Source organism: Rhincodon typus, chromosome 5 (assembly GCF_021869965.1).
Source record: "Rhincodon typus isolate 14 chromosome 5, sRhiTyp1.1, whole genome shotgun sequence".
NCBI classification, from domain to species: Eukaryota; Metazoa; Chordata; class Chondrichthyes; order Orectolobiformes; family Rhincodontidae; genus Rhincodon; species Rhincodon typus.
In genome coordinates, this window is record NC_063336.1 from 22,005,517 (window position 1) to 22,019,237 (window position 13,721).

The window sequence follows — 13,721 nt, forward strand, 5'->3', positions numbered from 1 at the left end:
CCAAGCAGCATCATAGGAGCAGAAAGGCTGATGTTTTGGGCCTAGATGATGTTTCGGGCCTAGAGGGTCTAGGCCCAAAACGTGAGCCTTTCTGCTCCTATGATGCTGCTTGGCCTGCTGTGTTCATCCAGCTCTGCACCTTGTTGTCCTGGAACTGTTCTCTGTTTGTTATCTGCTGCTACGTAAGAGGTCACTGATGCCCTCTATGTAAAGTCCACATTTCCCTTTTGCCAGATAGCAAGCAGAGTCAGCACATGGTTTTTCAATGATTTCAGGCTCCTCCATGCTGCACATTATCCTTGAATGGACATGTGAACTCTGAAATGCACTTCAACTGGAAAAGATTCCTCTCCTTCAATCTAGCTAACATGAGACCATTTACAGTATCCTATAGTGAACATAATTCCTTCATTCTGTGTGAGTCCACCTAGCCATCTGTGTTTGAACCATCACGATAAACTAAAGGGTTGCTATTAGGTAACAAGGTTTATCTGCTGACCACATGGCTGACCATAAGTGGTTAGCACTGGAGTCAATTCCAGCCTTGGGGGTGACAGTGTGTCTGAGTGAAGTTTGCATCTTCTCAATCACATATCCCAAAATTGAAAATATCCTTTATGTGAAAAGCTGTTGGTCCCAAGAGTTATGGATGAAGGATATTCTGTCCAGCATCATCTATGTGTGCATTTCTTCGTTTAACCAGAAGTGCAATATTAAAGGTACATCCTTAGTGCTATATGATGTTCCATGACCCAAGGTATGAATTTCAGGAGGAACTTCTTCACCCAAAGGGTTGTGAATCTGTGGAATTCCCTGCCCAGTGAAGCAGTTGAAGCTACCTCACTGAATGTTTTTAAGGCAAGGCTAGATAAATTTTTGACCAGTAAAGGAATTAAGGCTTATGGTGAGTGGGCGGGTAAGTGGAGCTGAGTCTCAAAGATCAGCCATGATCTTATTAAATGGTGGGGCAGGCTCGAGGGACCAGATGGCTTACTCCTGCTCCTAGTTCTTATGTTATGCTATGTTATGTAATTGAACAGTTCCAGCACAATGTGCAGACAATGGGTAAATTGCAGGTGATTGCTACTTCTGCACGCTAAGCTGTATCATTCCAGGTAGACAAAGATTGCTATTGTGTCACAATCACTAGTGGGATTAATTTGTTTTCCTACAGGATATGGTCAGGAGTGCTTGAAAAGCCAGGGCAAGGATTTGGACTGTACACAGTAATGCTGAAGCTTCACAAAGCATGCAGCGCATGCAAGTGTTTTTCAGCTTCAGTGTATGGATATCTGTGCAAGGGTGTTGCCCTTTGCAAGGTTTCACATCACTTGAATTTGAAACCTCACCCTCACAGAATGAAGACTTACCCCTTCCACTCAGGTGTGGTCACAGCCATTTTCATCTCCATTGCTCACTTTTTATTTACAGCATGTTGGAAGACAAAGTTCCAGCTGCCGCTTCACCTCTCCATGTTAATGAACCTCCAAACATAAACAACCATTACTTGGAAGCACTCCCTGCCTATCAAAAGGCTTAACACTTCCCTGAGTTCCTACCCAATCCACCTATCTGAGTCTACATCACAGACTTTACATCCTACCACCCGGCCTCACGTATGTCAAGTGAACATGCCAGTCTGTTAGTTCACTATCTCTCTTGAAAACCAGGGTGCTACTTACTGTTAGTGATTCCCAACCCCGCAATGATCCCATTCCCACTTATCTAGAGCTACTTACCTGGACAAATCTAAATAATGAGTGACCAAACCCTTGACTGATCTCTGTACAGCTCCTCGATTGTGGTCCTGTGACTCCCTAAGACTAGTTGGATTGGACCCACAGGGCTGACTGTTGACCCACTCCCTAGACTGCAGAGGTACGGACTCATGTAATAATCTGACTCGACAGCTGACCATGCCCAAGTCCTTGGACTGATATCAGAGACTGGCCTTAACTTATTGTGCTGGGATCCTCTGACTGCAGGGTATATCCCCGGACTTGACTCAAACTACTCATCTTTGACTTTGAGACATGATCATTTGCTTACAGCGCATGCAGTGCGTTTGTTGCATAAGATGTTGGCACGTGCAGGTGAAAGATTAATGTAGCATTGTGCCATACAGCAAGATGTCCACCCTCTTGCTGTTCACATTCTTCCTACCCTGCTGTGTGTTCCTCTGGACTGTGGAGACTGCACTGACAGATGTTACAACCTCTCACCACACTGGCAGGGTCTGGTGATGTGGTGTCTTCTGACAGTTCTCTGGGAATGACAGTGACCCTACTCTGTACCACTCTGTCCACCAGCACCTCCAAGTCCCTGTCTGCAAAGCAGGGTACCAATTTCTCCTCCTCAGCTATGCCCAGGGACAACTTTGCAGGACCACTTTGGACCAAAGCCAGGGTGGCATGGTGGCTCAGTGGTTAGCACTGCTGCCTCACAGTGCCAGGGACCAGGATTGTATTCCATCTTCAGCCGACTGTCTGTGTGGAGTTTTCACACTCTCCCCGTGTCTGCATGCGGTTTCTCCGGGTGCTCCGGTTTCCTCCACAGTTCAAAGATGTGCAGGCTAGGTGGATTGGCCATGGGAAATGCAGGGTTACAGAGATAGGGTAGGGGATGGGTCTGGGTAGGATGCTGCTCAGAGGGTCATTGTGGACTTGATAAGTCAAATGGCCTGCTTCCATATTGTAGGGATTCTATGATATCAACATTTGACTCCGGTCACAATGCTGCTTTGAATGTAGCACCAGCACCAGTGATGCCAGCATTTGCTGAGATACCCAGGCAGTGGTGAGTGGTTTTAGCTAAGGCCAAGTGGACAAATCCACCTAGCACTGGATGAGAAGGACACCATAACAGAATGGTAGGTTGTTAACGAGGTGAGTTGGGGATGATCATAAAAACACTTCACAAAACTCAACGAAAATAACCATGCCAAAATATAGTAAGATTAAGTTTTTTTCATCAAGATGTGATAAGTTGTGTACCACAGGGGTTGGTGCTAGGATTTCAACTGTTTACAATTTTTGTAAATTACTTGGATGAAGAGACAGAAGGCATGGCTGCCAAATTTGCTGATGACATAGAGGTAGGTCGTAAAGTAAGTTGCGAAGAGGACACAAGGGGATTACAAAAATATATTGAAAGGTTAAGTGAATGGGCATAGATGTGACAAATGGATTATAATGTGGGAAAATGTGAAATTGACCACTTTGGCGTGATAAAGTAGGATGTTAGGAGAATTACATATGACAAAAATATTGTTTCTATGATTTCAGCCTAACCACAGGCCAAAGATTCAGCAATTGGTGACTTAACGGTAGTGAGCACAATCTCCTCCATGGTAGTAAGGGTATGTAGTCAGTGTCCTGGTTAGCATTTTGTAAAACATCTTATCCTACATGAGAGAGGGAAATATGGTTGAAAAGTTACCATTGTGAGAGATGTGTCGGGCAGCGAGATATGGATACAGGCTTCCACAGTGCTATGTTGGAGAGTGAAGTAAATCTTTGAATGCCATATTTGATAGAGATTGTTGTTGGGTGAGTGGTAAAGCAGTGTCTGAGGCTACTGATGCAGTTGATAGGTTATGGCGTTTGAAGATGCATTCAAGGATCTTGACTAATTTTTGTAGCACAACACTTAAAATAATTTGAATTGAATATAAAATATTGTCTTCTCTGGGAATTTTTTTGAAAAGTTAATCATTTTACTAATGATTTTTGTAGCTTTAATAAACTTTCAATTCCTAAGGATAAAAGAAATGTGTGAATTTTACAAGCACTTGGAACAAAAGCAAAATGATGTCAATTCTCTTTCAATCAAGGAAGCATTTTTGAATTTATGTGAAATGATCCAATTGCATCTGACAAATGTACACAGAATTTAATCCTTTTTGCTGACAGCTGTTCCTTTTACAGTTTTGGTAACAGCTTTAGTAATGCTGAATTTAAGTTTCTATATTGGGCATTATTAAATTTTAGGTTTCTAAATTGACAGAAGGAGATTATGAATTGCCAAATTGTGTCTTGGGGGATCTTAATTGCAGTCATAATAGATTTTATGTTTTCCCTTTAAATAAATGACCTGGGTTTCCAAGCTATGTGAATATTAATGGTATGATAAAGGATCCACTAGTTTTAATAATTTAAGATCTCAATCGGAGACATTGGTAGGTATCAAATGTCACAGCATAATGACAAAGATATCAGGAAGGACACTGAACATGTGTAAACATGAATAAAAGTAGACAGAACATGGAATGGACCAAGCCTTCCAACCAAATGACAACAATTGGTGATGTAATTCTCAAATTATTCTTTGTACTGCTATTCAAATACTGTAATATACTAAATAAAGTCATGACTGTTACAAATATGCATTCAAGTTTAATCTATTGAACAGTCACTACAAATTTATTAGATGGGTAAAAGGTATTAGCTGTTGTTGAAGATAAAAGTAAAGAAATACATATTGGAAGTAAGAATGGGAAAAGGAATATTCAGATATTAAACAGAGGAGAAAAGTGCTGCAGCTGCACAATTCACCATAAGTGGTGACACAAGTAGCAAGAACTATTAAAGACAAATACAATTCTACATATTTTTAGAGACACAGAGTAAAAGCAAGCAGGTCACGTTAAACTCATGCAAGATGTTATTAATGTCTCAGTTGAGTACCGTTAACAGGTTTAATCACCGCCCCCCGACCCCCGAATATGAAAGAAATCCATCAAAAAGATTCACCAGGATGTAATTATAACTGCACCGCACCTAATTATAACAAGATAGAGGTTTTCAACTTCACTGGAGGCAGGGGTTAACTATTTCTCATGTACACCTATTGATTATTCTGCTTATTTGAAGGTAACGGAAAGGAAATTTGAGCAGGGTGTAGAACGGGTGTCCGATTCATGGAGTCATAGAGATGTACAACATGGAAACAGATGCTTCAGTCCAACTTGTCCATGCCGACCAGATACCCTAAATTAATCTAGCCCATTTGCCAGCATTTGGCCCATATGCTTCTAAACCCTTCCTATTTTTATACCCATCCAGATGCCTTTTAAATGTTGTAATTGTACCAGCCTCCACCACTTCCTCCAGCAGTTCATTCCATATCTTTCCCTTCACCTTAAACCTAAGCCCTCTAATTCTGGACTCCCCTACCCTGGGGAAAAGACCTTGACTATTCACTCTATGCATGGCCCTCATGATTTTATAAGCCTCTATAAGGTCACCCCTCAGTCTCCGATGCTCCAGGGAAAATAGCCCCAGCCTATTTAGCCTCTCCCTATAGTTCAAACCCTCCAACCCTAGCAACATACTTGTTAAACTCAAATATTCAGAAAAGATTGACAACACCTCTCCTATAGTAGGGAGACCAGAATTGAATGCAGTATTCCAAAAGTGGCCTAACCAGTGTCCCGTACAGCTGCAACATGACATTCAAACTCATATACTCGATGTGCTGACCAATAAAGGCAAACATACCAAACACCTTCATCACTGCAACTCCACTTTCAAGAAACTGTGAGCCTGCACCTCAACGTCTCTTTGTTTGGCAACACTCCCCTGGAGTATATAAGTCCTGCCTTGATTTGCCCTACCAAAATGCAGCACCTCACATTTATCTAGATTAAACTCCATCTGCCACTCCTTGGCCAATCTGATCAAGGTCCTGTTGTACTCTGAGGGAACCTTCCTCGCTGTCCACTACACCACCAATTTTTGGTGTCATCTGCAAACCTACTAATCATACCTCCTATATCCATCATCATCCATTTTCTGTCCCCACTGAAATTAAAAATTACACACACAATTGTTTAATTCAAATGATCAGGTACTGGAATCTTTAATCACTGTATTTACACTTTGTAGTTTTTGTTTGTTTTTCTAATCATTTGACAATTCAAGTTTATAATATTTATATAATTTTGCAAGTTACTTCAGATAATTAATTAATGGAAGGTTAGAAAGAAAAGCTTGATACAGAGGATGGCTAGAATGTGGAATTCTTTGTTACAAACAACTGTTGAAGAGGTTTATATAACTTTTTTAAAAGGGAATTAGGTGGTTGCTTGAAAAATAAGTTGAAGAGGATAAAATTTCAGGGCTTTGCGGAGAAAGAATCAGAGGTGACAACAAGGAGGTTTATTTTTAAAAGTCTTTGGAATTAGAATGCACAGCCTGAAAGCAACTACAATAGTAGTTTTCTAAATAAACTGGATAAATACCTGAAGGAGAAAATATTACAGAGCAAAGGGACTAATTGTATAGCCTTTCAAAAAGTTTTTCAGGTTGATCATCGAGTCTACACTGACATAAAACAAAATCATCTTTCTACACTAATCCCACTTTTCAAAATTTGGCCCAAAGTCTTGAATATTATGAGATTTCAAGTGCTCATCTCCGTACTTTTTAAAGGTTGTGAGGTTTCCTGCCTCTACTGCATTCCCAGGCAGTGCATTCCAGATTCCCACCACGTTCTTGGTGAATTTTTTTTTCAATCAAATCTCAAAAACTGCCCTTTACCTTAAAATTATGCCCGCTCATTATTGAGCATAGAACTAAGTGAAAAACTGCTTCTTATCCACCCTGTCCATGGCCCTCATACACTTATACACTTCAATCAGGTCTCCCCACATCCTTCTCTGCTTTAAAGAAAACAATCCAAGCCTATCCAGCCTCTCCATAGCTAAAATGCTCCAGTGCAGGCAATATCTTAGAAAATCTCCCCTGCAATCGCATCCTTCCTATAGTGAAGTTGCCAGAACTATACACAGTACTCCAGCTGTGGCATGACCATAGTTTTGTTCAGCCCCAACATAACCTCCCTCCTCTTATACTCTATGACATGACTGATAAAAGCAAGTGTCCCATATGCTGTCTTAACTACCCTATTACCCTGTCCTGTTGTCTCCAGCAATATGACCAAGGTAGGAATGGGTTGGATTGAACACCAATACCAGTCTGTCAAAATTTCACCAACCTCTGTCTCAGGAGGCTGATGAGATTCTGCTCCACATCATTCCTGCCAATACAGGAATCAAAACTAAATAGGCAGCTTAATGGACTAATTAACTAAATGGATAGCTTAACCAAATACAAGTTCAATATGATATTCTCAGATTTAAGTGCTACTCCATCTGGGAATTTGAACATTCTACTTGCTTTCTTAATCCTCTATGGAAACTGAACAAATAGTTTTAATGATGTATCCTGATCTCCTTCATTAATTATTACAACAACTGTTGTATCATTTAATGTGTCCACCATATTCCAGCTTCTGCCTAAACTCATTATTTTATACTTATCCATTTTAAATCCATCAGCCTCCTCTCTGCCCATGATTAGATTTATTTAATTTATTGTAGTCACATGTACCTAAGTACAGTGAAAAATCTTGTTTTCTGTGCAATACAGGCAAATCATAGGGTGCTCAGACAGAGTGAGGCATAAAAAATTACAGCTGTACAAGGGGTGCACAGAGCAAGATCAACAATTATTTGAGAGGTCCATTCAGCAGTCTAATACCAGCAGGAAAAAGCTGTTTTAGAACCTGTTGGTGCATGTGTTCAAGCTTCTGTATCTTCTGCCTGACGGAAGAGGGCATTACCGGGATGGGAGGCATCTCTGATGATGCTGGCAGCCTTACTGCGGCAACGAGCAGTGTAAATGGAGTCCATGGATAGGAAGTTGACTTCTGTGATGGTCTGGGCTGTGCACAAAACATTCCGTAGTTTCTTTCGGTCCTGGGCAGAGCAGTTGCTGTACCAGGCCATTATTCACCCAGATAGAATGCTTTCTACAGTGCTTCTGTAAAGGTTGGTGAGGGACCTTATGGACTTGCCAGATTTCCTGAGCTGCCTGAGGAAGAAGAGTCATTGTTGTGCCTTCTTGACTGGTGCAGCTACGTGGGCAGTCCAGGACAGATTGTTGGTTATAGTCACTGTGAGGAACTTGGCGCTGTCTACCCTCCCAACCTCAGTTTCATTGATATAAATGGGGCGTATACTCCTCCTTTCTTTCTGAAGTCAGTGATCAGTTTCTTAGTTTTCCAAGTCTAAGAGATAGGTTATTTTCATTGTACCACGACATCAAGCCCTCTACCTCCCTTCTGCAGTTTGATTCATCATTGTTAGATATCCGTCCCACAACCATGGTGTTGTCAGCAAAATTGTAGATGGCATTCATTTGGAACTTAGCAACACAGTTGTGGGTGTACTGGGAATACAGTAGGGGGCTGAGGACGCATCCTTCGGGGGCTCCAGTGTTGAGTGTTATTGTGGAGGAGGGGCAGTTACCTATTCTCACTGATTGCGGTCTATGGGTCAGAAAGGTAAGGATCCAGTTACAGAGGGTGGACCAAGACCAAGGTCTCAGAATTTTAAGATCGGTCAGGAGGGGATAATGGTGTTAAAGGCAGAGCTGTAGTCAACAAGCAGGTGTCTGACATAGGTGTCTTTGTCGTCCAGATGTTCCAGGTATGGATGCAGGGCTAGGGATACGGCATCTGCTGTGAATCTGGAATACTATCACCGTTCCATCACTGGATCAGAAACCCGGAACACCCTTTCTAACAGCACAGTGGGTGTCCTGCAAAGGTTCAAGAATTTGGCTTGCCACCATCTTCTAGATTTGCCAGAGATGGTCATGCCCACTGAGTTGGTAAAAAAAGTTGTAAGATTTCTTTAAATAGATATAAATATTAATTAATATTAAATACATTTACATTACAAGTGCATAAAATTCATCTCTTGCAGCAAGGATTTAAACAATCTAACAGACTATGAAATTGATTAAGGAAAAAAAAAACCTGCTTCTTAGATTATCTTTTTCGTATGTGTGCATATGCCTATTACTTAAAAGTGCTAACTAAACTCACAACAATTATGTTTAAAATAAAAGCATTCTAAATTCAAACAGCTCATAGAATTCTGAAATGAAGCTACCAAAATCTTAGCTTCTTCGAATCTCTGCTTTTGTCAAAATTGACAAAAAGTTTGCTCAGGATATGCAAGGTAACAAACACATATGATTTTTTCAAAAAAATTCAAAACTAGTTAAATAAAATAAAGATGGAGGGTCAGGTGATGTGTTGCTTCTGCATGATGTGGGATCAGGTGGACTCTGCTGTGGTTCCCACTGACTATATCCGTGGTAAATGGTGATTGCTCGAGGAACTCTGGCTCAGAGTTGATGAGCTGGCTTCTGAGTTTCAGACGTTGCAGCACATCAGGGAGGGGGAAGAGTTACCTGGACGCCGTGTTTCGGGAGACGGTCACACACCTTCGAGTAACTAACTTGAACTCGGCCAGTGGTCAGGAACAGGAGGATGTGTGTGGATGGGAATGGGGTCTGCAGGGAGGATGAGCCAACTGACTGCAGCACTGTGGTACAGGGAGACAAAGTTGGGGGAGAGAAGAGAAATGTAGTTATAACTGGGGACAGTGTAGTTACGAGCATAGACACTGTTCTTTGTAACCAGGATCGACAGTCCCGAAGGTTGTGTAGTCTACCTGGTGCTTGGGTTCGGGATATCTCATCTGGGCTGAAGAGGAACTTGGAGTGGGAGGGTAAAGATCAGTTGTCGTGGTCCATGTAGGTACCAATGACGTACATAAAACTAGGACAGAGGTTCTGCTAAGGGAGTATGAACAGCTAGGAGCTAAATTGAAAAGCAGAACCAAAAAGGTAATAATCTCTGGATTACTACATGGGCCACAAGCTAATTGGCACAGGGTCAAAAAGATTAAGCAGGTAAATGCGTGACTTAAAGATTGGTGTTGGAGAAATTCATAGCATGAATTCATGGCACATTGGCACCAGTACTGGGGAAGATGGGGCCTATTCCGTTGGGACAGTCTTCATCTGAATCATGCTGGGACTAAAGTCCTAGCGAATTGCATAACTAGGGCTGTAGACAGGGATTTAAACAAAGTGGGGTAGGTTCAGTTGTAGGGGAAATTAAAAAACCCAAACTAAAAGAGGCGGTAAGAGTGCAGGTCAGCGATGTGGCAGTAGGTTACCAAACAATAAAAGTGAGGGAGAAAACTTGTGATTGTCTTTATGCACCACGGATTTATAAAAGAGTAGGGAAACTTATCAGTAGAACAAATTTAAAAGCTTTGTATCTAAATGCACGAAGCATTCAAAGCAAAATTAAAGAGTTAATGGTGCAAATAGAAACATAAGGGTACGATTTGGTAGTGATTACTGAGGCATGGTTACAAGGAGACCAGGTCTGGGAATTGAATATCCAAGGGTACTCGGCATTTTGGAGAGAGAAACTGAAAGGAAAATGAGGTGGTGTAGCTTTGCTGGTGAAAGAAGGGATCAGTGTTGTAATGAGAAATGACATAAGCATGGGAGATGAAGATATGGAACCAATCTGAGTAGAAATAAGAAATAGCAAAGGGAAGATGTACTTGGTAGGAGTAATCTATAGGTCCCAAACATTGGTACCGCAGCGAGGCATAGTATAAATCAGGAAATATTAGAAGCTTGCAAGAAAGGTACAACAATAATCATGGGTGATTTTAACATGCACATAGATTGGATGAATCAAATTGGCAAGGGTAGCCTGGAGGCATAGTTCATTGAATGTATTAGTGATTATTTCTTGGAGCAGTATGTTGTGGAACCAACCAGGGAGAAAGCTACTCCAGATTTGGTATTGTGTAATGAGGAGAGATTAATTGATAACATCATAGTTAAGGATTCTCTAGGGAGTAGTGACCATAGTATGATAGAATTCAAAATTCAGTTTGGGGGTAAGAAAGTGCAGTCCCACAGTAGTATTCTGTAATTTCCTTTGTTTAATTGCATAGGCATGAGGACAGATTTGGCCCAAGTAGATTGAGCAGGAAGGCTAAAAGGTAAGACAGCAGATGAGCCATGGCAGTTGTTTAAGGAGCTACTCAATTCCTCACAACTAAAATATATCCTAGTGAGGAAGAAAGATGGTGGGGTGGGGTGGGGTGGGGTGGGGTGGGGTGGGGTCCGGGGTGGTTAAAAATATCCATGGCTAAACAAGGAGGTCAAAGACAATATGAAGTCAAAAAACTAAGGTATACTATATTGCTAAGGCCAGTGGCAGGCAGGAGGATTGGGAAACTTTCAAACATAAACAAAGGGATACTAAAACATTAACAAAAAGAGCTACGGTAAAGTATGAAAGAAAACTAGCACAAAATATCAAAAAGGATAGCAAAAGTTTCTATAAGAAATGGGAAGAAAGTTGCTAAGGTGAATGTTGGTACCTTAGAAGATGAAACCGGAGAGTTAATAGTGGGGAACACTGAAATGGCAGAAATGGCTAAATCAATACTTTGGCTCAGTTTTCACAGTGGAGGACAATAGTACCATTCCTATTAGAATAGGCAAGTCAGAGGCAACAGAAAGGGTAGAACTTAGAACAACCAGCATTGATAGGGAAAACACAGGTGACTGGCTGGTGGACAGAAGACAGAGAGTCAAGATAAATGAGTTTTTTTCTGGATGGCAAGAAGTAACAAGTGGGGTGCCAAATTTGCAGACAACACAATAATAGGCGGGATGATAAATTGCAATGAGGAAATAAGAACCTTACAAATGGATATAGATAGGTTAGAAGGGTGGGCCAAAATGTGGCATATGGAGTTTAACACGGATGAGTGCGAGTTCATGTATTTTGGTCAGAAAAATGGGAAAGCGACATATTATCTAAATGAGAAGAGACTTCGGGGTGTTCTGGTGCAGAGGGATCTGGGTGTCCTCGTTCATGAGTCACAGAAAACTAGCATGCAGGCACAGCACAATAAAGAAAGTGAAAGGAATGTTGGATTTCATAGCTAAAGGAACAGAACATAAAAGTAAGGAAGTATTGTTGCAACTATACAAGGCATTGGTGAGACTGCACCTGGAGTATTGTACACAGTTTTGGTCCCCTTACGTGAGGAAGGATGTGGTGGCATTGGAGCCAGTTCAGAGGAGGTTCACTAGATTCATCCCAGAGATGATAGATTTGTCATATGCAGACAGACTGAACAGTTTAGGCCTATACTCTCTGGAATTTAGAAGAATGAGGAGAGATCAAATTGAGGTATTCGGGATGATAAAAGGTATTAAAAAAAAAAGATGTGGGGCAGATGCTTCCTCTTGTGGGGCATTCTAGGATGAGAGGTCATAGTCTTAGGATAAGGGGTAGCAAGTTTAAAACAGAATTGAAGAGAAACTACTTCTCCCAAAGGGTTACAAATCCATGGAAATTGCTGCCCCCAAAAAATGCTGGGACAGTGAGTAAATTTGAAGAGGAGTTAGACAGATTTTTAATTGGTTATGGGGAGAAGGCAGGAAAATGGGCGTGAGGAATGCATTAGCCATGGTCAAATGACAGAGCAGACTTCGATAGGCTAAATGGCCTAATTCTACCTTATAATCTTATGAATTTATGAACATGAAACTTCAAAGAAAAATGTAGAAATAATCTACATTGAGAAAAGACTTATTGACAAGACTGTGAATGGGAAGTAGAGATAACAAAGACCATGGAAGTAATTGTGAATAAAGGTCTTAAGATACTTGCCTTAGAAGATTATTTTAACCATTAATTGCTATCAGTACCAAAAGTAGTTTCACTAACAGAGCTAACTAAACAATAGTTTGGCACTTAGATCACGGCAGATCTGTAACTGATCTCAACTTATTAACTTTGCTCCATATCCTTTGGTATCCTACCAATTCATAACATTTATGAAGCTGACCTTAGAAAGCTCCAAGTATTCCAATAATCCTTGGCCTTCTAGTAGAAAATAATCCAGCTTGCTCTTCTCATTACAGTAAAAGTAAATAAAAACTGCCTTGATTTCACTTCTGAATGGTTCACATCTAATTTTGAAGTCACAACTTTACTTCCCCCACTTCTCCACAGGAAATAGTTTGTCTGTACACATGGCACTGAAACCCTCAACCTTGAGCACTCATGAGGATTTGTTACAGTGAAAGCAAAAATTGCTGGAGTAACTCAAAACGTGTACCGAGAAAGCATAGCTCACGTTTGGACTCCAGTCATCCTTCTCCAAAATTTGTTAAATGTTTCAACTGGGCAAAAGGAACCACAGGAGCATCTAAGATAACAAGGTGTAGAGCTGGATGAACACAGCAAGCCGAGCAGGAAGGCTGACGTTTCGGGCCTGAACCCTTCTTGGCCCGAAACGTCAGCCTTCCTGCTCCTCATGATGCTGCTTGGCCTGCTGTATTCATCCAGTTCTACACCTTATCACAGGAGCATCTACACCACAGCAGTCACGTGACCGTCCACACACGAGCTAGTGACATCACCGGACACGGCCGCGCTTGCGCAGCGTCGAACACACGAACGTTTGCCGCGTGACAGTTAGTGCAAGAAAACTCAACACCAGCTATTTCTATAGTATACATAATATATATATTGTATTATTTATCACACAGCTGATTCAACTGCAAACCCCGGGCTCTATGCCAAACTTCCTGATTCGAACATCGGAAGTTTCAGATTCCCAGAAACTCTGAAGCGCAAATTGAGTAAGTTCGTTTGGGGATGGAAATGGGGATGGGGGAAGCGCTCTGGGTGTGAAAAGAGCAGAGAATGAGGATTTTCCGCTGTCGGCGATCACTTAGGGAATATTAGAATCCGTTAGTCTGCGATGTCGATGTCTGTCAGGAGTGGAGAGGCTGACTTGATGGTGAGTTTCT

The 13,721-nt window shown here is 41.4% G+C and overlaps 1 protein-coding gene across 1 annotated transcript in view; it reads left to right on the top strand.

Moving 5' to 3' along the window:
* Nucleotides 1-13,721, top strand: part of LOC109918784 (armadillo repeat-containing protein 2-like) — a 119,497-nt gene that overhangs the window by 2,396 nt on the left and 103,380 nt on the right. The window contains exon 2 of the mRNA XM_048596695.1: nt 13,458-13,550. The gene's annotated coding sequence lies outside the window, so the exon portion shown is untranslated. The remainder of the gene's footprint in view (nt 1-13,457; nt 13,551-13,721) is intronic.